Consider the following 25274-nt stretch of genomic DNA (forward strand, 5'->3'; position numbering starts at 1 on the left):
TACCACCTTGAACATACACAGATTTCTGATTAACAATGAATGCGTTTCCTTTGACATTTTGTTATCTTCTTCAGGAAAAAATATACTGTCGATTTTTCACATGATGTTTGTTCATCCATTTTTGAAACTACTTTATCGAGGAAGAGGTTGCAGGAGAGATACAGTCTATTCTGGCAAGCAATGGGTGCAGTGCAGGATACACCCTGGATGGGACACCAGTTCATTGCAGGGCACACACAGACACAAATACACACACTCACACCTAGGGACAGTTTTCCTAGAAGTCAATTAGCCTAACACTATGTCTTTGGGAGGAAACAGAAGAAAACCAGAGCACCTAAAGGAAAACCATGCAAACAAAAGGAGAAAATACAAACTCTAGCAATAGCAATGCTAACCACTTTGCCACCATCTTGCCCTGTTTCACATCATGCTCTTCATTGATTACCACATTTTGACTACTTGCACAGAGAAATAAGCGGTCTTGAAAAATGATGATATTTTGTCTTTGTTCATATTTATGGATTTTAGACAAGTTTTATGGGAGTTAAGTAACAGAACCATAAATTTAATTACTATTGAAAAAGGTTTGACTCATGGGCCAATATTGTGAAATGGAGCAGAACTATTATCCTAAATGGTAAAAGGATTTTCTAGCAATAATCCTGTGTAATATGATACTATTGCAACCCTAAATGCTTAGAAGCTTGATCATGAAGCGGAGAATTTTCTGAAATTTCCTGACCCCACAGTAGTGGATTTGTTGAGATTTGGAACAAAATAGAAAGATTAAGCTCCTTAAATATCAAGATATTGGAATTAATAAATGTAATTTGGGAATGGCACAGTGATATTAAACAATATAATCTTTACTTACCACAATCTTTCATGCAAGGTGACTTACAGTACCACTTAAAATATGAACAAATTCTGAAAGTGCGCGAAAGTGGTAAATCTTATTATTGCACTGTATTCATTTACTGAATACATAAGACATAGTGTAAGAAAATGCATTATGCTGGTTAACATTTGTCATCAATGCAGTTTTTACTTAGAGTCACAGAACAGAAGCCTGTGCAGCGACCACTGGAAGCAATATAAGCTGTACTACTGTGATGCCAATGTTTTTGCTCCAGGCTGTCTTGCTGGAAAATCTGTCCCATTCCTGTCAGAGTCTGAGCAAGCGTGTGCATGTTGCATGGTTCTTGAGTCATAGATGTCGCATGTATCTACACTGACAGGCTGAAGGAACTGAACAGAGAAGAGGGGACTTGATACTAAATATTCAAAATACTCCAAGGCCCTGACAAACGCAACCCAGTGGAACATGAACCACAGGGCACAAGTGGAAAGAATGTGGTAGTCCATTTAAAAAAAGAGAACAGGAGGCGCGTAGGATTGTGGGAATATGGAACGAGCTTCTCATCCATGATATGGAAGCCCTGATTTCTTTCAGGAAACAGCTGGATGAGATCCTTGGAACAATTAACTACTAGCTACAAACTGGGTAGATGAGTTAAATGATGCTCTCCCTTTTCAAAACAAACTGTGTTCTTTGTCTAGCATACAGATCTTGCAGTTTTAGGGCATGCAGTTATTTTTAGGATTCATAAGCAACTACGCACTGCACTTCACCTGTTGTGATGAGGCCAGGCGGCAAAAACTGATTTTTTAAACACGGTTACCTAGTGTTTTAATAATAAACTTTACCATTAAAAAAACGTTGCAAATGATTTAAAATGCAGTACTGTAAGGGATACAAGATGTCACAGTGCAGTTCCGTGTAGTTTTGAAACACATTTATTACAGAAACCCATCTACAGAGCTACTGTATACCACTGTATCTCTACCCATTTCACACTGAAATACAACAACTTCCAAATACTTTTTAGGCATCGATACAGCCCTGAACATAAATTACCACAAGTTACCATAAATGTAGCACTTAGGACAGAGACACACGTAGCATAAATATACATTTAAATACAGAATGGAAAAGGATATGGTATGACAACATTTTTAAACACCAACACAGGATATACAATTCTGATGTCAGTAGTTTCAAAATATCACACACCCTTTCCAGTCAGAGAAACAAAAGATACTACACAACAGTTGTCTATATCCTTTCCCTGTATCACCAATGCCTGTCTTCTTTAACATAAAGAGAGCTACGTTTATGCAGAATCCACAGACTAGTCTGTAAAACAGATTATAGTAAAAGTGGTCACCTGTTGGCATGTAAATTCTACTGTCAAACAATGGTCACTGTTGTAAGCAAAACATTTTTACTATGAGTGCTGCGACACACCTTTCAATAAGAGCAACCACTGTTTTACTAATGCGTTGCATGATAGGAGTACAAAATAGATATTTGCCTTTTGCTTTAAGTGAAAAAGGCCATGTCTTCCAAATGTTCTACAAGCTGTTTTTTTTTTGCTGTAGCAGTAGGAAAGCATTATTTAATTGTACTGCTGTTAACTCTTTCACAAACAGGACACATTCAAGATATTCTGCAGAATCCTGGAGAATCTACAGTAGGAACAATCCGAGTCTTGTTTTACATGATTCTCTGCAAGACACTACTCTGGAATCTCTATGTCGTATAGGACCTATAATGGAAATCAACACTAATAAAGTATTTGGACATACATTAGTAATGCAGAAATTCTTTATCTTCTCAAATTACTTAAACGGACATCATTTGTGGATGAGATATTAGCAATGAAATAAGCTAAATGGGCCAAATGGCCTCCTCTCATGTATAACTTTCTTATGCTTCTGTGATCTTATAGGATCCTATGCAAAATCTACAATGCAAGTCTTTTTAGGGCATTAAAGTATTGCAATAGCATAACTTAAAAGTATGGTGCTTCAATTGTATTCTAATTTAGGTAATCTGATTTGGCATTATGCAAATAAAGGAATGAAATGGAAAGAGTGGTAATAAGGACTCATTAATCTTTTAGATAACATGAGGGAAAAAAATCAATTTTGTTTTATCACCTGTGGGACTGAGATACTTTTGAATGCTTTCTTTCACTTTGGGCAAGAATTAGCAGGGCTTTGTTACCCTGGCAAAAAAAAAACAACTTATTTCTGTAAAGCTATATTAAATTAAATAGAGCTAATTACCAATTCCACACTGCAGGCTCTGCATGTCATCAGCTGTCCATTGCAGGACTAATAAAGCACAGTGACAGGTATGGAGTAACAGGAAATCCTGTTTGCAAAACAAGATGTTTATTTTCAACAGCTTATGTTGCTTCAGTAATTTTGGAGGAAAAAAATATGTTTTACTTCAATTACAGCAAAATTAGAATTGCCCACAAGTACCTGCATGAATAATCAAAAATATACTAAAAGCCAAGTCCTGTTGAAAATAGTTGAGAAAGTTCCTTCCTTATTTTGATGTTTAAGAATTCTGTGCTTCATTCCAGACTTTTCTTGCATATCCCAAAATCAGTCCCTTTAAGCTTTAAACAGACAGAACACTGACAAAGATAAACCAATAATTCATAAGAAAAACAACAAATTAGATGATTTTGTGTACCTGACGAATTGTTGTATTATTGTAACATTTCAGTGCAGCTTATAAGACATGAGAAAACAGTCTACATAATACTATCATTGAAAGTTTAAAAAAATGAGGCAGAAAGCATGACTCGATGTGAACAGCAAGTTTCAACTGCCTTGCTACAGGTGCATTCTTATTCTTAGTATTATTCTTAGTGAACCTTGAATGGCAAGTAATTGACTTCTTAATAAACTATGAAAGTTGACAATATTACATTTTTTCAATGCAATCAATAAAAGATCCAAATGGAAATTATTATTATTATTAGCCTGATTTATACATGCAAGAAAAAGTACATCTTGGATTAATTAATCTGTGTGATGATATCTGACGGGACTTTGTTCGTCACTATTACATAAACCTGCATCTGTGGAAATGATCAATAAAATGCTGGTCATTCTTGGTTTCACAAAAATGCATCAGAAGCAAGCTATAGTCTTATGATGTATGTTATAGACAATAAATCTAAAAAAAACAGGTGCTTAACCCTTATAATAACTTTAATGAAGACCTAATTAATGCAGTTTTGCCTGAAAATGAGATACTGATACAGAAGAGGGATGCCCTCATTATAACTGGGAGATAATTAGTTTCTTGGCCAACTGAGAATCTCTGGAGGGGGTCAATTTTTCTAGATCAATTTATACAAAGCTTTTAGGAAAGCAAAAAAGAGCCCACAAGATAGAAATCAGCAGAAGTACTGTTGTGTGCAAAACTTAAATCTGGACAAGCAAGTAATCAGTTTACATTACACAGTGCTTGATTTTTTTATAGTTAGTAAAATTATTTCACAGTTGTCTACTGTTGTGAGTTTTAGATTTTAAGGTTTTTAAGTCAAAACAAAGCATACATCCACAAATACTTATTTGCATGTTTAATACATGTTCTAAAACTGTACATGTGCTTTTAAAAAGAATGTAGAACAAAAGTTAAAGGAAAATAAGTTAGTGTGGGCCATTATTTACATTTTTATCTTTTAACAGATTTTAAGTAAGCAAAACAAAAATATTAGCTCTGTGTCAGAATGTACAGAAAATGACAAGTGTGACTGTCTTAAAGTAAAATGTTCTCTTTAACATTCACCAGAGCCCCACAATCAAATGCAAATAGCAGAAAACATATGTAAAAAATAATAAAGGAAAATTTTACTGAAACTACATCATAGCACTAACAATTTTTTCTAAATGATGTTCCAAAAAGTATATTAACTTTTGATATTTAAAGATGGCATGTACTGTACATAATTCTGTATTTCAATTTTCTCCACTGTGATGACAGTGATGGCTTTCACATTCAATCATGTTCTGTTAATGCCTCCTTAAAATGCTTTCATATTAATTCGAAGAAATCATTTGGAAAACGGATTAAAAAAAAACGTACACAAAAAGTTTTCTTTATGCCACAGAATAAAATATGCTCATCATGTAGCTGAAAAAGTCAGTACTTTTGTGTCACTTGGTACTGACACAGACCAACCTGTCTGCTTCCAGATGCCTGTTTTCCCCAGTACATACTGACATACAGTAGACCACCTTCCAGGGAAATGCTGAAGTCATGCAGCCCAAAGCTCCCCCACCTTCTGCATTAAAAAATAAATAACTGGGAGCAAGCCAACACAGAATAAATGATTGTTTAATAGAGATAGTAGCCAACTGTTTTTCATTCATGTGTACACCTACCTGAAATAAGGAGATGGCCATTAATACAGTACACATTATATTTTATCTAAACCCCAAGTCTTTGCAAAAACAGTAAGAACAGTCATTAAATGAAGCCTCTTAACAAGGAAAACCTGTTCTGAGTCCACAGAGTGAAAGATTTTCATTTTATTGCAGAGCTGTATCTGTTTCTGGTTTTATAAAAGATAGGCTCTAACTGAATGTGCAAAGACTAGTTGTTACCTTATTCTGTTAATCTACAGACTGATTTGTAAAATTACATCCTCTATTTGGCTATTCTATGTCATCAGTATGTGCAAAGTGAAAAACCTGAAGTGGCTTAAACTAGTATGTAAAAGAAGGCCCTGTCTGATTCTCTGGCTCACTACAGTGTCTTTATTCCAATATAAGCAGCCAGACGTTTAAACAGGAAAAGATTCAATTCTTCAAAGTCACAACATAAGCCGTAAATGCTCAGTCATCATACAACTCATCCTTACTGAATTTAATAAATGTTTTATCCACACTACTATTTAGGCCATGCTACTCTTTAACTTAAAATCATACAATGTGTAAGAAAAAGAAAGATGCCGCCATCATCAATTCAATAATTCTAGCCAGCCAGTGTTCTACTGTAAAACAGACTTCAAAATTGTTAAGAAAAGAAGCTAAAATTATACGGCAACCTCAAAAGAATCCCCCTCTGCCCTACATTATGTCTGTTATTCAGAATTGTAAAGTACACATATTATCTTTGTGTAAGAAATGTATTGGAAGCTAATTTCTTGAGATCCATCCAGTAACTGGTGTAAGATAGCAACTTAAGTAAGATGGCAAAATGGAATAGGTGCCACAACTAGCAACAGCTCTCTTATTGAAGTTGAAAATCACATTACAAGACTTTCCTAATGTGTTGAAAGTTTCATGCTTCTGTTACTCTATACACTTTATTTTTGGAATTGCTGCCCAGATTAATAGGAGGTTTGTTTTACATACTTTCGTCCTAGTACTAACAGATTAGCGACAATGAAACAGTTCTCACTTTGAAGATTGCACTAAACAGCATTTTTCCAGCAGCTGTGCCAAATCTGCCATTTTGAAGATGTGTTCAGTCCGCTGCAGTGTGTCAACTGTCTTTCAGCTTCCAGCAACTGCATTTTCATGGCATTTCATTTCCTACCAACAGTAACACACTTTTTATTGCTTCTCCCTAGACAACCATATCAGTTCAGTTTGGTGTTATTTGCCTTGATAAGATTTACTCTCTGAAAATATATTTAAAAAAAATATTCTCAAAAGAATTCTTAAAGCACATAGGACAGACCAGTAAGCCTGTGCTACCTGTGCACAGTGCATCATCCCTACGAGTGTTCATTAAAAATGTATTAAGCAGGACCTTAAATAGCTTATGGTATTTTATAACCAATATACTTCAGCTTTGTGTTTTTTAATTCACATATTTCACAGAAATCCTAGAAAGGCAAGAACTGAAACAGAAATCTGATAAGTATCCAGAGGATGGCATTCTCTCTCTGCAAGAAAAGGTCGCAGACATACAGTAGCTTGATCCGAGGCTCAGCAGAGACTGCTTATGCTGAAATCACAGCTCATTGTGTACCTCTCAACTAATGATAATTTATTTTTTGTCTTTAGGCTTCAACAATATGTAGAACAGAGTAACCAATTATGCATTTTAAACTTTCCATAAATAAGGCATGGTTTATCAATTAAGTATTTTTCTCTTTATATGAAATGTATTATCACAGTTGTTCTGCATTACAAAATGCATATACTACTATATTTATATAATACATCTCATCTAAAAGGACTACAGAGCACTTTACCTATAGGAGTGTCCTACTGAAGTACAGAACTCACCTGGGTTACACATGGTAACATTAATTGCCAGCAACTCCATTGCACAGCATGTCAGCTGGTGAAATGAGCAATTGGTTCACTAGCTTAATTGTAGGTAGGCCATGTTGGCTTAGATTGAGTTTTAGCCGGTAAACCACACACCCCTACTCTTCCTAACAGTATCATGGTGAATAACCAAGTACTCTGGTCCATAGTTTAATGTTTAATGGAAAAGACAGCACTTTGTCTCTTACCACTATACTAGGAGATTGGTTTGGATATTTGGCCCAAAAGGAATGTGGGGGACATCCAGTTTTCCTTTCCCTATACTGACAAGGCTCCAGATTGCTTTGCTTCTGCTTCGATCTGACACAATCAAGCTATACGATGGGAATGCTGCCATCAGAACAAGCAATTGAATAAGTAATCACATTAAATCAAAGCTGTCACTATGCGAAACTACCTAGGAGATAATGTCAACAAGCACTGTCTGGAAGATCGTTGGCATGTTGCACTGTGCACTTGGTTTGCTAAAAATGAATCTTGGTTGACACTAGACACCTATCCTACCATAAAAGAAACCATATTAAGAGCAACAGCAAACCAAACTTTAAAACCAAAATGAAAAACATTCTTTTAAATAGCAAAACATGATTAAACTTAAGAGAAAAAAGTATTTTTTTTAAAGTTTAAGTTGCAATTAAAGAATTCCATCATCTTGGTGATTCATTCAATTTCATAAGGCTGTGCTGCTGACTCTCGGTTGTAAACTAGATTTGGGGCTTCGAAGTAGTTCAAATATCTGAAATGGGAACTATGTCAGCGCTGTAGTGAGTTTTCTGCAGAATACTTCTGTATTTGTTCTCTATGTTCTAAAGAGAAAGCAAAAGACTTAAGCCTGCAGCTGGCCACTGGAGGAACAAAAAAACAAGACTTTCAGAGCTTGGCGGAAGCACTGAATTAGTAATACCATTACTTAAGCTGCAAGGTAAGCACCAAAAGAACACATCATGTTCTCCAAAGCATTTGACTAAGAAATTACAAGAAAGTAACCTGAGCAAAATTGACCTTATTCTTCCCTAAGCAAAGTAACTGTCATAGGGACTGTATGTTTCTTGTGTAGGCTGTACAATACTGTATTTTGTTTTGACAAGTTAATTTCGTGGACTCTCTTTTTTCATCTTAGATACATTTATCAATCTTGAGTCGTGGCTTACAAATCATTCACGGGCCCTAACTACAGGCCCTGATACTCACAGCTCAAAGCAAAGACTGAGCTTGTTTCGCTCTAAAAATTGTTATCTGACTAAATCCGTCGAGAGTGTAATAATACTCAGGCAATCACTTACAGCTTTAAAAAGACCGGGGGGGTATTGGGGGAGTGTTGCATCACTTTGCACCAAAATGTTTAATCCCACAGATTTTTAAAGTTTCTTGTGATGGCAAAGTGTTAAGTCCAGAGTGTTCATCAGCCACAGCTGCAGTGAGGTATCTCGTTAGATCTTTTAAATCTTGCTGCGGCTGTGCCTGTATATTTTTAACTCTCTCGCCCTGTAGTCAAATGACACACCTGTATGTGACCTAGACTCAGACCAATAACAGAAAAATGCCAACCGTGGTGATCTACAATTCCTGTACCTTCTAACTAATTTTATTTTGCTGGGATAGCCGATTATTGTGGACATATTGAAGACTCTCTCATGCTTGATTTCTATTGCTCGTTATTACTACTTCTACTACAAATACTGTTCCTTGCAGTTTTATTGCATTGACCCATCCACACTTCTGTATTAAAAAAAACGTTTTGTTCAATGGAAGAAACAATATTTATTAAAACATCACTGAATAGATTTGTGATTTTCTTACGATCCACCCACCAGACTCAGTGCTGAAGAGGTAGAAGTCACACTGTATTATTAGGTATGTATCTTTAAGATTGTAAAACCTCCAGTTGTGGGGACCACAGACAAACTGCCCAGATGCAAAGCATAACCACAAAGCCATCTGTGATCAACAACTTTCTCAAAATCCCAACATCTCAACAGTGTTGCTCTTAATATGGTTTCTTCCATGGTGGGCTTAACAACCTAAGACTCACTTGCAGTGAATCTTAAGGAACTACTGTATGTCCCAAAGAAGTCTTGTACAGTAAATTTCCAATTATTGCATCAAAAATACCAGTCCTCAGTCAACTCTTGACAATGATAGATAGTAACCTTCAGCTACCAAAGCTATTTGTCAAATATCAAATGCCTAGTACAGTACCTGAAAGAATACTGTTAAAGTTAATAGTACTATCAAATTGGGACACCATTGATATTCATGGTTATAAATAAAGTAAATGTAATGCATGCACTGTTTATACTGAGCAGAGGAGTTATTCTGCATCAATTCACATTAGTCTTAGTGCTTGATATTTGCCTCCAAGCTCTATCTCTACCATTCTGAGAGTTTGCTGCCCAAAAAAGGACAAATGTGATATTCTGACAAATCTGGCAGCTGTAGTGGACTGAGAAAGTCAGAAACGCTACACCCAAAATATGCAGACTCTGACAAGGTGGAAATGAAACAGAGGAGCAGGTGGCAAAAACATACAATAAAATTACAGTTTTCAGCTCTGAGCCAAGTTATGAATCCAAAAACCAAGTTATACCTCCACAAATCATATTGCTTTTCATGTCTGTCTTTACTTCTTTAATAAGCCCAGCAAACGATCTGCCAACAAAGGCATGAGCTTCATAACTTTCCTTAGTGCCTCCTCCAGAAATCTAAAATAAAGCACTGATGAAAAGCTGTACTGCCTACGTACAATGGACTTTGAAATGAGGGAACAAACATTGAAATCTAGTAAAACAAAAATATGCCATGAACAATTCCTCATCCAAGTTTTTCTTTTTATTTAAGCAACAGAAAAAAAACAGTATTCATTCAATCTTAAATATAAAAACATTAAATATCAACCTACATAAGAAAAATTATCAGTAGGAACAAATTATAATTACTCTATGTCAAGACTAGACTATAATTTAGGCCTGTAATTCTCACATTTGACTGTAACAATTTCTTGCAAATCTGGCAAAGAAATAGGTTTTGCAGTTCATACAATAAAAGAAGCGGGAATACATTATCTGTCTGTCCACTGAAAAAAAAGCGAACCCTTTCTTTAAACACACATCACTCAAAAAAGTATTTTGGCTGTGACTAAACCTACTTCTGCACTCTTATATTGCAACCACAGAAAGTTATGTAGCTCATGAAAATGCACCATCAGGTAATTTTAGTATTTAAGGGTGACCGAGGCTTTACACAACATGCATCCAAAAAGAGCTTTTCTTAAAGTTAGGAAATGTCTACATGCTATTCTACTGTACAGTATATGCTCTGTGTACCAACTGAAATTCTTAACTTCATCTCCCATCAGCGCAATGCTTGTCTCAAGGAAAGAATAAATACAATCTCTGCTCAGCCTCTACTGGTCCAGATGACAGAGAAAAGTTCAACTGCGGCCCAGTTATCTCCTCTCCCGACTGGGGCAAGATGCCCTGGTCACAGCATCAAAACAGGAATGCCAGCAACGTGAATAGAGTCTAGCAGGTTGAACCTGTCGATTTACTTACGTGCAGGGCTTGGTGGTAGCTGTACTTCTGCGAGGAGTCAGATGAGAACAGCTCCTGGAAAAGAGGTAAGTCCTGCTCTGTGGATTGTGAAGGGTGACCCAGGCTGAGGCACTGAGGAAGAGAAAGAGAAATGCCAAATTAGGCAGAAACATTCATAGGCTAAAATTTTGCTTCCAAGCAGGGCTTTTCAAACTGTTCATGTGAATCGGGATGATAACGTCACCTAATGCAATACAGAAGCATTACAGTGAAAAAAGCACTGCAAATAACGGATATCCTACTCATTTAAAAGCACTGATGGAAAAAGGTAAAAGTTATAATTACTAGTTTATTAGTAGCTTTATGATTGGTTTATGTAAAGAATACTATATTGGTAAGGCACTGCACATGCACATATTCATGAGAATTTTCAAGAGTACATGATTTTTTAAAAGAAAAAAAGTGTGTTTTAATTGTTAATGTTATAAAACAGGACACACAGAAGCTTACAAGGCTATATTGTAGAACTCTTTAATTCCACCCTTGAAGTCAAGTAATTCTGTTCTAAACCAATAAAACCTTATGGGTTAATTTATTCGTGTCCTTCAGCTGTTGTAACTGCTCCTGCAAACCTGAACTGCCACTTTAAGGCTTCAAACCTCTTCAGAAACGTTTACATTCTTAAGTCATGCTGTCCATGTGCTCTATTTTTAAAGAGCAGAATACCATAGAGGCTCTCCAGATGGCCTAATGAAGAAATTTAGTGCACCAACATGAATAAAGATGATCTGGCTGAAATCACTTTAATTTCCACAGCGTAGTAGGCCAGATTTGTGTAGAAAACAAATGCTATTTAAAATGACCCCTTTTGGTGCTACAGAATTTTTTTTTACAAATGTTACACTGAAGACTTTGATCTCCAAAGTTACATTTCTTACATTTATTGGAGTAATTACTGGAGCCCATAAACTTATACTGTAAATATCTCCCAAAATGATAACAATAAAAGGTCAAAATGGGGTGTTTTGGGAAAAATAAAACACAATTCTACAGGAGAAGCTGCCTTTTCACCTTAAAAGTAAAATCTCTAGTCTGTGCCAACACATGAATGGAAAATCAAAATAAAAAATTGTTCTGACTGCTACTGATTTTGGTGTAAATATCACTGGTCTATCTACAGCCTGATGCAGAATACTCCATGCCTGCCATATGCAGTAGGGAAGCCACACAGATCTAAAAGTAATAAGCTTTGGCTGCTTAAAATGGGGTGTCAAACTCATTTGTTCTTGTGGGCAAGAATATTTTCAAAATACTAGGCACTGCTTACATTATTTATAAATAGTATTTTTCAGTTTTGGCATTTATTTTACAATATGCCACCCTCAATTAGCACCCATTGCATTATCATTAGATGCCAGTTTAGCCTAATGTAGACTACTCATTAACCTCCAAGTATGGAATATTTACCTTATAAGGACCTTAATTTAAAATATCATAGTTGTTATTATAGTATGCTATGTAAATCTTTAACGTGTTGAAAACCATATTTTTCAACAACTTGAGAAACAGAGAAAATATTGTAACCTTTTCTACAAATTTTTGTTACAACAAAGCATGTACTTAATTACCTGTTCTCCCACTGTAAGAACCCATTTTCACAACAATATATGCTACAACAAAGGCTCTTCCCTTGAGGTCTTGATTTTGAAGATGTCAGCAAAACACATTACAAGCGCTTCAGGTGTTACAAAAGCACAGAAAATAGAAAAGTATTTTTCCTGGCTGCAAAGTGACAGAATGGATTGAAAAAGACAAGCTCCCTTCATGCCATGAACTTAGCTACACTGTACCAATTTTCAACAGTTTGCACATTTGACATAACCTACCTTCTTAACTACTGTACCGAGTAATATCGATATCATCATGCAAGAGTTTTCTTATTGTGACAATCCAGTCCTCTTAGGCAACCAAGTGAAATACAGTGATTTTCTAGACCTAAAATGTAAATAATAATAATAATACTTGGTTCTAAGAAATTTTGATTATTGGTATATTGGTATTAAGCTTAAAATGCATCTCATTTGACAAAAAAAAATAAGCTCAACAACTATGAAATACAATTTAATAGCACCAATATATAACCAACAATAAATTTCCTTCAGCTACTGCTATTGCTCTTTGGCAACAACTAGCATGTACACATGAAATATTCCAGCTTTATATCCACTGCTACAGAGAAATACGGACTTCTCGATGCAACATGCTTTTCTTTGAGTTAACTTCTCCCTTCATATTCTATGTTAAGAATGTTTATTAATAGCTCTATATGCATTAATCTCCGAGTTAACCATTAACCATCCATCTATTTTCTAAACACTTTCTCCAATTCTTGGTTGTGGGGGAAGCTTCAGTCTAACTCAGCAAGCAAGGGGAGGCAAAGCAGGATACACTCTGGATGGAAAACCTGGCTAGTTTTAGAAACTGATCAGTATTTGGTTCCAAATGGAAAAAAAAAGGGTAGCGATACCAGGCTTCTCACACTACATGTTGTAAAATTTCACCACTCCAAGAATAGAAAACGGAGCTAAAATAACAGAAAACGTTACAAAAGGAACCTTTCAAAATATTATTGAAACCCATGAAAGATTTGGCTTATCCTTGAAGGCCTAAGAAGGACTAAGAAGTGTAGTCTGGAAATTAAAACAAAATGATTGAAATAATAAGCTTGTTGATTCTGGCTGAACATGAAATGGATTTCAAGTTCAGAAAGAGTTTTCATACACAGTAACTTTTTTATGGTTTAAAAACGTAGGCCTGTAGTTGTTAGAAAATGCATGAGAAACTAAAAAGAGGAAACAGTGAGTAAAGAGACACTGAAATTAAAGTATTGCAGTAGAAAGACCAAGAGTAATTTGAACAATAAATTACCCTGGATCTTAATGTACAATACAACAATAACAAAGCCGAAGAGCTTAATTTAAACTTGTGTTGCCAAATATAGTTTTATAGTTGTTTCCAGAATCTTAGTCAAAAATAAAATGGCAAATAATCCTGAATGATCCACCAAGGAAAAATAGTTACATCCTCTTTTTCTAAATCCAAAAATGCATGAGGGACAAAATAAGACTTTATAAGCATAACATTTAGAAATATATCCACATTCTTGGATATCTTCCCCTGTTCTACCATAAATAAATTTCTTACACTCCCCTGGATTTTCATAGGCTTCTCTGTTTTTAACATGAATCAAAAACTACTTTCTTCTTCATTCATCCATTTTTTCACTTATGAAGCTAAATATTAAATAATCTAAAACCTGAGTGCTGGGACACAACATACTATAATTAAACCAGTTGTAATTATAAAGAAGTTGCAACAAGAAACAGGAACTTAATTTTCTTAAAGATATACAGTAGGCTACAGAATTTCTAAAAACACACTAACTAATTCCAGGCCAAATTAAATGTTTGATTTCACATGAAAGATGCTTTTTTAAAGTTCGTTACTTGGAATTCAGAGTACACTGTAATTTTGTAAACAATGCTGTTTTTTTACCATGTATTTCATGTCCACAAAATACCATTTGAGATGTGTACAGAAATTCTATATGAGCTGCGTGTTCAGTGTAGGCCGAATTAATTTAGCACAACTTTCTTTTAAGCCTGGCCTCTCGTGCTGACTTTAATGTGGGAGTTATGCAATCTTTCAGGTACCTGAGAGTGAGGCTATAGCCATTTGTATCAGGTGTAATGTATGCCCACTAACAACACAATCAGAGACTGCATGCATTTACTGGAGTAAAACTAAACAAAATTTAATGGATGTGATTCTATCACTCTGAAATTAAAGCATGTAAACAGGATAAATATTTTAGTGAGGGTAGAAAAGTCCTATTTTATTAAGTGCAATACTGTCAAATTTACTTACAGCTCTCAAAGTAATTTATAATTAAATTGATCTAGCTGTAACCTAAAAGGCACTGCCAATTACTTTCAAACATTTTGGAAGCTCTATCAGCACATATTGCTAACAAGGTCCATCTCACTCATGACATACACAAAATAGAATGCATTACATATTCTGCATTCAACCACCCCGGTCACCTCAAACTAGACTGTAAAAAAGGAAGGAAATGCATAAAGCACATCATCTGCGTTTGGGCTGTGAAGATAAAACTACTATGAATGACTGAAAGAGAAACAGATTCAAATCTGACTTCGATTTGTGCATATTGTGCTGTCAAAACCCCAATTAGCTGCTTAAATAGCTTGCCAATAGCAAGTCGCAAACAACTTTTCCAGGAAAGCTCCATTTTCCAGCCTTATTATCAGACGGGCATGTTGCAGTGTGGTAGCACATGGATACCACCAGTAAATCAATCTTGGACTGAGGCACGTCACTGCTGGGTTTTTGGTGATCTGCCTCCTTGGCAGTGATTTTAAGAACATCTTTAATAAGGGGTTCTCCTATGTACCCAAGGGTGAAAGGCAAATATTCTCGAACATCGAAGTCAACTTTGCTTAAATTCAAATTTTAAGGGTCAGACAACATGGAATAAAAATACAACCTCTGGCGGGTGTTACGTACCTATCTAAATGAAACCATTTTTTTTCCAAACCACAAACTAACACCACGCAAGCATCTTGCCTTGCCTTGCACTTATTACTCACAGTATTATGTCTTACCTCATCTTCTGTTGAATAGCACTTTTCTAAAATGTTCCAGATACATACAACATGACAATGAGAAAAATAAATTAAGGTATTGCACACAGTAACTAAACTGAACGCTGGAGAAAAATATTATTCCATGGTGCTAGTCGTACCACATTATAAAGTGAAGGGATTTTTCCCTGGCACCAAAACCATTGAAGTACCTTTCTTGCCACAATGAATTAAAGAAACAGGTGCCACTTTAAAGATGATCAATTCTCTGCTATAATGCCATTTAAAATAAAACTGCAAAGATACATTTTAAGAGTTACATGGGTGGCTTTAGAAAAAGAACCTGGCCTACACATTAAAGAAAATGGGTCAGAAGAAAAAGGTTTTACAATCTACAGTATAGCATTTACGTGTTTAAGCATTAAGACCACCACAGGCTTAAACCATTCATCAGGCCCGAAGTGCTGCAGTGTTCTGCAACATATGTGCAACAGTATTTGCCAAGGACAAAGATGCTGAGAGCTCTTCATATACCTGGGCTGAGATCTGTTCATTCCTATGAAGACCTCTAAAGACCTCCTAACATGGCTGCCTTTTATTGCGTTACATAATGCATCACACACCTCACTCCACTCACACAGCACCTTCACGTCTTTCTCCCTCTGCGTCGGCCTCTTCTCTACTCACGTCTGAGAAGCAATCCATGATAGGATATTCAAAAACAAGAAGCACAGCCGAGCAGGGGCACCACATTACAACTGAATTCTCCGACTTTACTGACAGGGCTCCACCACGAGAGCTGCTCCTCTTCTGCTAGCGTGATGCATTATGACTACCCTCCTTGAAATGATTCTTACCTCATGTCCTTGTGCAGTGAAGCATCCTTTCACGCGGTCACGAGAGCCAGAGGGGTCACAGCCCTACATCCTCACAAAAGCATCTGCCTGCTTTTCTTCTCCGCCGCAGCAGCAGCAACAGATAATCAATATGAAGCGGATCCTGCTCCAGTCGAGCAGGCTGCTGTGACTGCGGGCTCGGCTTGTTGTGACTAAGAGCTGCGAGTCACAGATACAGGGGAGGAGTCCTGCTTTACTACAGGCAGCTGGGGAGCTCAGCAACATGGCTTGAAGACGCGTCTCAGGCCAAGAGGTGTGTGCGTGTGTGTGTGTGGGGGGGATATTCACTTTTTCTTTAAAATCAGTCTCATCACTTGCCTGCTTATCCTTCTGGAGAGCGATGAAGTAATATTTAAACCACCAACTGATTCCTTTTATCTAGGCAAAGAAGCCAAAGAATATCCTCTACAGAAAGCTTAAGATCCAACTGAGCAACTGCCACAGATGGTAGTTAGGGCCCATGTAGATATTTCAACTGCAGAACTTTTAATACCCCTTTTCAAAGAAAAAAATAACAAATCAAGAGATTTGACAGACTGTCCTGAAAATAAAGCCTCATGACATTCGCAAGTCACTTAAATTACTGGAAATCCAAAGTTACTGAATATATGACTGAGCTCAGAAGATAAGCGCTGTACAGTATATGAGGAAATGTCACTCAACCAATGCTAGCTTTAACCATTGAAATGACGTTCCCTTAAAGGTCCGTCTTTCAAGAGTTAGCAAATCAAGTAAAAGAAACCTGTACTGTACTGTCACAGTAGGTTTGTATTGGCATATAAAGGCTATGGTGACCTGCAGGACAGTCCCACTAGGACAGGACTAACAAGGGCCACCAACTCATTCCTACAGCAGTTCAGACAGTAAAATGTTATACCTTATACCTTTCTCTACAGAGAAAGCTTAAGAACCTCAGCAGCTTTTTTCCCCGATGGAGAGTAATGTTCCATTTAAAGATAATATTCGAACTCTAATATATATAATATATACTGCAACAAGTTCAGTCTTTTCTTAGACCTGATATAGAGATTATGCTAAAGCATGGACGCAGAGCAGGCCAATTCAGTTAACATATTCCGAACAAATAAAATCGCTAAGCTGTCTGGGCATTAACGGCAGCTTCAAAGATTTGATGAGTTGTTTTATTATTAGAAAAGAACAACGGTAATGACAAGAAACTATATGTTTCTATATGTGTTGAAGACCATGAGTAACGTGTGTGCCTCAGAGGCTGTTTTGTCAATAAATACATTTTCATAGGACTCATGCCAACCAAAAACAGGTTCCTACCCAATCCAATTTATCACTTTCAGTACCACAATAATATTCTTCAGATTTGAAATAGGTGTAAAGAATTTACCCTCATCCATTGTCGAAGAGCATCATTTAATAATCTCCAAGGACAATAAGAAAGTATCTATGTACAAGCCAGACAAGCTTGTGAGAGTACATCTGTAAAAAAATATTTTTAGCTTGTGCACTCTTAATGAAGTGTGCAACCACAAGATAACTACAATAGGGTGGACAAATGAGATAATGTTCTCTGCCTTGACATAATCAGTCATATGTAGTTTCCGCATAACCAGAACACAAATTCCTCAAGTGCACATCTTATGTCCAGAGCTGGACAGGAGGTGCAAACCTCGGACATAGACATGTACTCTACTACAAAAAAGGCCTTTGTTAACCTGAGCTCACGTAAAAATATATACTGATATTAATTCAGCCACTTTTTTCTAACAATATTCGCAGTCTGCTTAATTGGGAAAAACGCTCCTGATAAAGCAACACATGACAATGTGTCAATATTAAGTTACAGTTATGAATATCGTGACAACTGGGTCCTAGTTTGAGCCAAAGGAACCATGATGAAAAAAAAGGGCGCGTGCAAAGATGCCCACCTAGTGTATGTAAAAGAGTGAGAAACAGAACAGCTAACATAATTATATATACTCTATATATATTATTCAGAATCTAAATTACCTGGGAACAACAGAAACATGTTCCATCTTGCCGTCTTTTCCCATATGTGTTCCGTATTTAGTATGAAGCAAGGTGTTAATATAAGATATATTCATCTCACGAGAAGAATCACCTAGGTCTGTTGAAATGTAGGGAAACATCTATCTACAGACAACAAAATAATAAAACAATCAAAATATTTACAACAAATGTACAGTAAAACCTCGATATTCACTAGTTCTGCATCCGCGATTTCGCCTATTCACGCAAAATCTGTGAGCACTATATCCTCGTTCGTCGACCAAAATGACCTATCTACGGGCTTAACAGTAGGAGAGTAAATACCCTTATTCATCTTTACCTTGTGGATCTGCTTCACTGGACTCTGTAGTAAATGCAAAGATTGTTTAACAAATAGGTTACGTTGATGTAAATTACATCATGGGTTATGAGTTATGCTTTAGTCATTTTTTGGCACAAAAACTGTACATGTACCTTGTGTGCAGACTTGTTAAGAGAGCAATGCCTGAAGGGAAGTGTTACAATGTGAAAAAAAGAAACAGAACAAACAACAACAACAACAACAAAATCTCCGTAGTCCCCTAAAAGTAAGTTTCACTTTACTCGTGTCTTGCAGAAAAGGATAACAAAGGAAATGAGAAGAAGAATTTAGAAATCCGCTAAAGCAGGAGGTTAAGTTGGTTCAGTGTAAAAGGAGCGAGTACACTTAATTTACTTGTCTGTTATTACTGTGCTGTAATAAACTTCACTACGGTACAATAGTGCTTCATTTAATAACTAATAAAAACAAGATGCAAAAAGCAAAGAAAATGCAGCCTATTAAGAACGTAAAAATAACTACACGGTAAACTACAACATCATAATTTGAATTATAAGAGGGAAATAATGTTTAATTTTCGCAACAAATACGTATTGTTGTTAAATACTCTTTAAGAAATAGCTGACAGTTACAACAAAAATTCTACATGGGAAATGCTTATTTCACGAACTAAGGAACCGCACCCTATTTTCCCCATAAGACATTAGGTCCCACATTCATCATTGGCGGAGACATCAAGGCATCTAACCGGGTATTTGAAGGCATTCACTTATATTAATAATAATAATAATAATAATAATTGCTTACACTTATAGAGCGCTTTTCTGGACACTCCACTCAAAGTGCTTTACAGGTAATGGGGACCCTCTTCCTCCACCACCTAGACGGCAGCCAGAACGCTCACCACACACCAGCTATTAGTGGGGAAGAGAGCAGAGTTATGAAGCCAATTCATAGAGGGGGATTATTAGGAGGCCTTGATTGGTAAGGGCCAATGGGAAATTTAGCCAGGACACCGGGGTTACACCCCTGCTCTTTTCGAGAAACGCCCTGGGATTTTTAATGAGTCAGGACCTCGGTTTTACGTCTCATCAAAAGGACAGCGCCTGTTTACAGTATAGTGTCCCCGTCCCCATACTGGGACATTAGGACCCACATGGACCACAGGGTGAGCGCCCCCTGTTGGCCCCACTAACACCTCTTCCAGCAGCAACCTTAGTTTTTCCCAGGAGGTCTCCCATCCATGTACTGACCAGGCTCACACCTGCTTGGCTTCAGTGGGTTGTCTGAGCGATATGGCTGCTGTCATATCTCATCATTATCTATAATTTATCTCATGATTACTCGAGGTGCTATTTAAAACACAGACATCGAGTTCAATCTGTCCTGCTTCAGGTTGATGATTAACTGACTAGCAAGTAGCAATTTACTTTAATTGGTGCCAAACAGATTTTGGTGGAAGGTATTTGTGATGCATGGGATTTACGTTAAAAAAGCCAGCTGTTCACCAAAGCAACAGATCCATTACTCAGCAAATACAACTTGTTTTGTAAAATCGTTAGACTGTCTCTTTGATCCAGATTGATAACACATTTATAAGAACAAAAGAAAGGTTCCAAATGGGAGATGGCCATTCAGTTCACCAAACACAATGCTTTCCATTCAGAAAAACAAAACATTTTATGTCCCGTCTAAACACGAAACCTTCTGCTACACCTGCAGTGTTATTTGCATGCTTTGTTACAAATTTCACTAATGCCACCATCATGTATGGATCAGAATATTGTTGACGTATAAATACCAACTCCTATCTCAGATAAAGAACTTTGCAAACCTTTCAGTGAAGTTACCATTGGCTTCACAATAAGTGCATTTCTAGCCAGTTTCCTGCTTGCTTGGGTGAAGCACAGAAAAGTGTAATAATCTGGGTAGTGCCTGGATGGCATGATGCTTGTTGTATTTCTTTATGACCTGCAATTTTGACATTTTTGTATAACACTGATCCATGCTTCTCTACCACTATATTGCTAACTTGTTTCAAAATCCTATTAGCATTCATGGGTAGTAATGTCGCTATGTGTGTTGTGGCTTTAAATTCAAGATTTAACTTACAGGTACAGATGCATTCATTCTGAAGTCCTGTTAAGCCTCTTCGGCTACATACAGAGAACATTACAGTCATTTTGTGTTTTTTTATTATATACTCCAGGCATTTAGTAGAGTTATCACTTCGGAGTAGATAGCGAACATTCTAAATACTAAGATCAATTTGATTATTAATCCTAATATTATACTTTATTTGTGTTGCATGCATGTACTTGGATGTAATCCTGTTTTTGGTAAAATGTACCACATTTACAGTTGCCAGATCAAAATACATGATACTTCCACCTACGCTCCCTTCAAAAGGAAGATTTAGTCATGAGACAAGACTCCAGATATGGAAATCCTCAAAAAAGTACAGTCTAGTTTGGCATGCACATGGAAATTATAGTACAGGCAGAACTAATGTGAACCAATAACTTGGTTATAACGTCTTACACTAGAATATTCAAGAAGGGATTGCACAAACTGAAGATTGGTACCTGCTTCCTGCTGACAACGTACAAGAACAGCAAAAAGATATTTTATAATGGCAGACTGAAGTTTAAAACAAAATCCTATCCACATCGAAAAGGATCCCAAATGAACTAAGCAAAGAGCAAAAGCTTTGTCATAATGCACAAAAACCCATGTTATGTGCAGAGAAACACTGCACACAAAATAAACATCAGGCTACATTGCAACATAACAAGCCATAACTAAGTTAAAGGAGATAAATCACTCACCCTTTGGCTGGATATCACTGGCTACCATCATTATCTGTCAGTAAATACCATATACTGATAATGTGACAACCAGGATCCCAGTGCTTTGACCCCAAAGCTGCACTGGAAATTGTACATTTTCAGATCACTATAGGTTGCACCAACCTCATCAGAAGAGCTGACATACACTTTCCAGGCTTCGATGCCAGGAAGTGGAAGGAGGAAACATAATACTGTTGCAGAGCTGAAAGGTCCACAGGAGAAAGCAAAAATCAGTCGTAAAACACTGTGAAACACCACACTTCCCCTCATTATATTGCATTCACTGTTTAATTTTTTTTTGCTTCAACTTTGCGAAATAACAGCTTGCTTCCCATCTTCACTTCCTGGTGTTCCTGGTGAAACCCATTCAGCACTCTTTTCAGAAGGTACAGGTATGCAGTAATAGTTCTTCATAAAGATAAACTAGCATAAACAGCATGAGAGAACTGTGTTTCTTGTTGTTACTGCATGTGACAAGTAAAGCTTTAAACAAAAAGAAACAGCTAGAAAGACAAACAAAATAATTACAAACTACACCTCTGAACAATCTCAATATGCTTTTCTTTCTTGATTTTGCCAGGTTAAACCACAAATTCAACCTTGGCTATCTAAATAGATTATAATCTTCCCTGTTAATAATATAGCTCTGTTATACAACATCAAGCTAAGGGAGTGCAATCACGTGTCTGCCAGTCTGCACTGCTATTCGTGTTAAGAATTGAAATAAGCTTTTAAAAAGTTTTAATACCCACAATTACAGCAATACAAGGAAAACATAATAGCCCACCAGTGAGTGTGTCATACTTAGGAACGTTGACTCATTCAAGATAATAAGGAAAATCAAATTCAATATCAGTAACAGTCTGAAAAAATCTGCAGATTTTCTGAAATGTGAGCTTGGGGTATAAGTGAACTAACTGAACAATATGCCGTCACGTGCTCTGTAAAACCCAAGACATCCAAGTTGATGTATACCACTTTCAAGCTAAGTGTGGAAATGAGTTGCTCAAAATCACCCTTGAGGTGATTGGAAGAGTGTGGGTCTCTGGTTTGCATTTCATCAGATCAGATCACTGTACAGCAATTAGTGCTTGAAAAAAATGACTATTAAAAAAACACCTCAATATTAGTTATTTATTGCAGATACAATATGCAAGAACAGATGTGCTGTATTTTGAAAGGAAGAAGGTCATCTATTTAAGTGGCTCGTGATAAACACCGAGATGAGCACAGCAGAAGCAAGAGCCTCTTGTCAGGAACATCATTTTCCACGCACAGGAGTGGGAGAGCGTGCTGAGTCAGTTCGGACCCAGCCTCCTACACAACACCTCGCTTTGCTCTAAACAAAATCAGTGGACAACATCACTCCATGTGCATTTTGTTTTATTTCCACCTTCACCTGACACATTCTGTCCCTGTATAGTCATAGGAGAGCCAAGGCCAGTTAGGGGGGCACAGGAGAACAGGTCAAAGTTGTCTTTTTTCGGTTTATACTGTACATTTAAAGTCCAACAGCACTGTGTTGAAAGAACATTAAGACATTAAGGAATGGAAAGAAGGCTCTCATATTACAGCAGTTTCACCCACATTAGTTTTTACAAGGTGCAGGTCCGGATACATACAGGTGTACCTAGAGTCTCTCTACCTAGTTTGTATAAATAAGCACTAACAGATGGAAGGTTATAACTTAACCATACGGCTTCTGAGAAAATTGGCCCTGGTGTGAGTGGGTGTGAGTGGGTGTGAGTGGGTGTGAGTGGGTGTGAGTGGGTGTGAGTGGGTGTGTGTCCCATGTCGGACTGGAGTCCTTTCCAAGGTGTACCCCGCCTTACACCTGCTGCTTGCCCGGTTAGGCTCCAGCTCCCTCATACAACCCTATACTGGGTAAGCAGACTAGAAAATGGATGGATAGATAACATGTATTTTATACTGCACCTTTCAAGGTTCATCTCAAAATGCTGTAGAATGTAGAATCAAAATAGATATACACAAATCAAAACAGTAAATTAGACAGCATTAAAAGCTAGAAGTGAGTTTGAAACTGGATTTGGCTGGGATATCATTCCACTGGAGCAACAGAAGAGCAGGAACGGTCTCCCAGTGCCTCGTGCTGACTGAAAGAAGGCCACAGTCCGATGAGCAGAGAGACATGGCGGTAAAGGGGTCTGTTCAGGAGCCGGCTACCCATAAAAGTCTTGAACAGAGTTATTTTCTTGAATAAGAAATCCAATTTAAAAATCACATAGATAATTTATGCATTTAATTTAGCCTAAAACAATGTTTGCATTTTTAGGAGACCTATATGCTGAAGGTTATTACAACATTTAGCCTAATACATTGTTACTAAGCAGATAGAGAAATACATCTACATATCTTGGGTACCAGAGATAATAAAATATAATATCTATTTTTTTTAAAACAAAACATACATTTTCAAATAAAGCATAAATGTGAGACTGGACCAGTAAAAACAAAATACACATCTAATGAAGGTCCGAAATTGCCAAGCAGAATCCACACAGCATGCTAGAACAATAAAACACACAAAGGCCTACTAAAACAGTCTGTCTCTTATCTACCATTTAAACTAGTGCTAACAGTACATTTTTTAGTGAACTTTCATTGTTTTTTTTCTTCTTTTACAGTAAATGCCTCAAAACCTCTCAAGTAGAAAAGTACTGTAGCAGGACATATGATTTGTTAGGGCCTGAATTCTCCTCAATTTGTTGAATGGTTTTGACATTTATCACAATATACTCAGAAAGAGCACAACATGATTTTATTTTCTACTGTAGCTACCTTAGCTATCTGGAAGAAAAATCCTTTTGTTGTCTAAGCTCCAAACACAAGCTCATATGTAATATTTAAGAATTTTATTTATGGCACCTTAACATAAAAAACAAGCTTTGGGGTTTATTCATTTTCAACTTTTATTACAAAGCATAACAATAAAAATGTCTTCATTCAGCCGTGAACTGAAAAACAATTCTATTACCCTGACATACGTATACTGTATAAGCCTATTTTAAAAATGGGCAAGTGAAACAAAACATGCAAAGTTTGTGAATTTCAGTCCAGGAAAACTGAGAAATGTCATATCTACAATATATAAATGATTTTGCTTTTTTATCGTCAGAACATATAAAACACACTTGTAAGGAACATGCAAAATCTTTTGTGTACTCAGATGTGAAACCAAGTTTCCTCTAGGATTAGTCAATAGTTTGCTCCTTCTACATTCGCACCAGTCTTTACACTTTCCCAGTCTCTACTGGTAAAAAACTGTACAGCTCATCAGAAGTTGCATCAGTCTCTTTACTTGCCAAACAGTTTGTTGAGCTTTGTGCAAGAGGACTACTTAAGGTAAAAACTAAATAACCTTTGCATCTAAGCCTTAACATAACTGCAGACTGAGAAATGTAGCACCTCTCCAAGCCTTCTAAAAGACCATTAATTTGATTGTGCACGTTAATATGATATTGTATGTCATTTGTTTTTCAATTTGTCTAATCTATATTCCTGCTGCTGCCTCTGCCATTAGGTATCACACCAAACAAAGCATTAGGGGGCAAAGCACTGACATATTCAGTTTCCAATCAAGTAAATTGAAATGTTCAAACATAGAGAGTATTGAAGCTTTTAGGCTGGTCCCTCTGTGCTCTGATGCAACCTACTTACTACTTTGTACCTTGCTTTCAATCTTGCCTGAGGTGTTCTTATAGATGGCTTTTGATCCACAGGGAGATCATAAAACGAATTCTCTGTTTGCCTTTTAAAGGAGGATTAACTAGGCACTTAGGAAATTTGGTTTTTATCACAATAAAAATCTTGTATAATTTACACAGTGTTGTTTAATTTTGGACCTTTTGCCTTAA

General features: G+C 36.7%; 1 protein-coding gene across 18 annotated transcripts in view; it reads right to left on the reverse strand.

Annotated features, from left to right (window-relative positions):
- LOC102695688 (inositol polyphosphate-4-phosphatase type I A) overlaps positions 1–25274 on the reverse strand; it is an 82391-nt gene that overhangs the window by 53140 nt on the left and 3977 nt on the right. For 16 of the 18 annotated variants that reach the window (XM_069178718.1, XM_015364281.2, XM_015364276.2 and 13 more), the window contains exon 2: positions 10710–10820. The gene's annotated coding sequence lies outside the window, so the exon portion shown is untranslated. Of the gene's footprint in view, positions 1–10709; positions 10821–15975; positions 16119–16209; positions 16405–25274 lie in introns of those variants that run through there. The other 2 variants (XM_015364270.2, XM_015364271.2) reach the window with 2 other exon arrangements.

The sequence above is a fragment of the Lepisosteus oculatus genome, chromosome 15 (genome assembly GCF_040954835.1).
Source record: "Lepisosteus oculatus isolate fLepOcu1 chromosome 15, fLepOcu1.hap2, whole genome shotgun sequence".
Taxonomy (NCBI): Eukaryota; Metazoa; Chordata; class Actinopteri; order Semionotiformes; family Lepisosteidae; genus Lepisosteus; species Lepisosteus oculatus.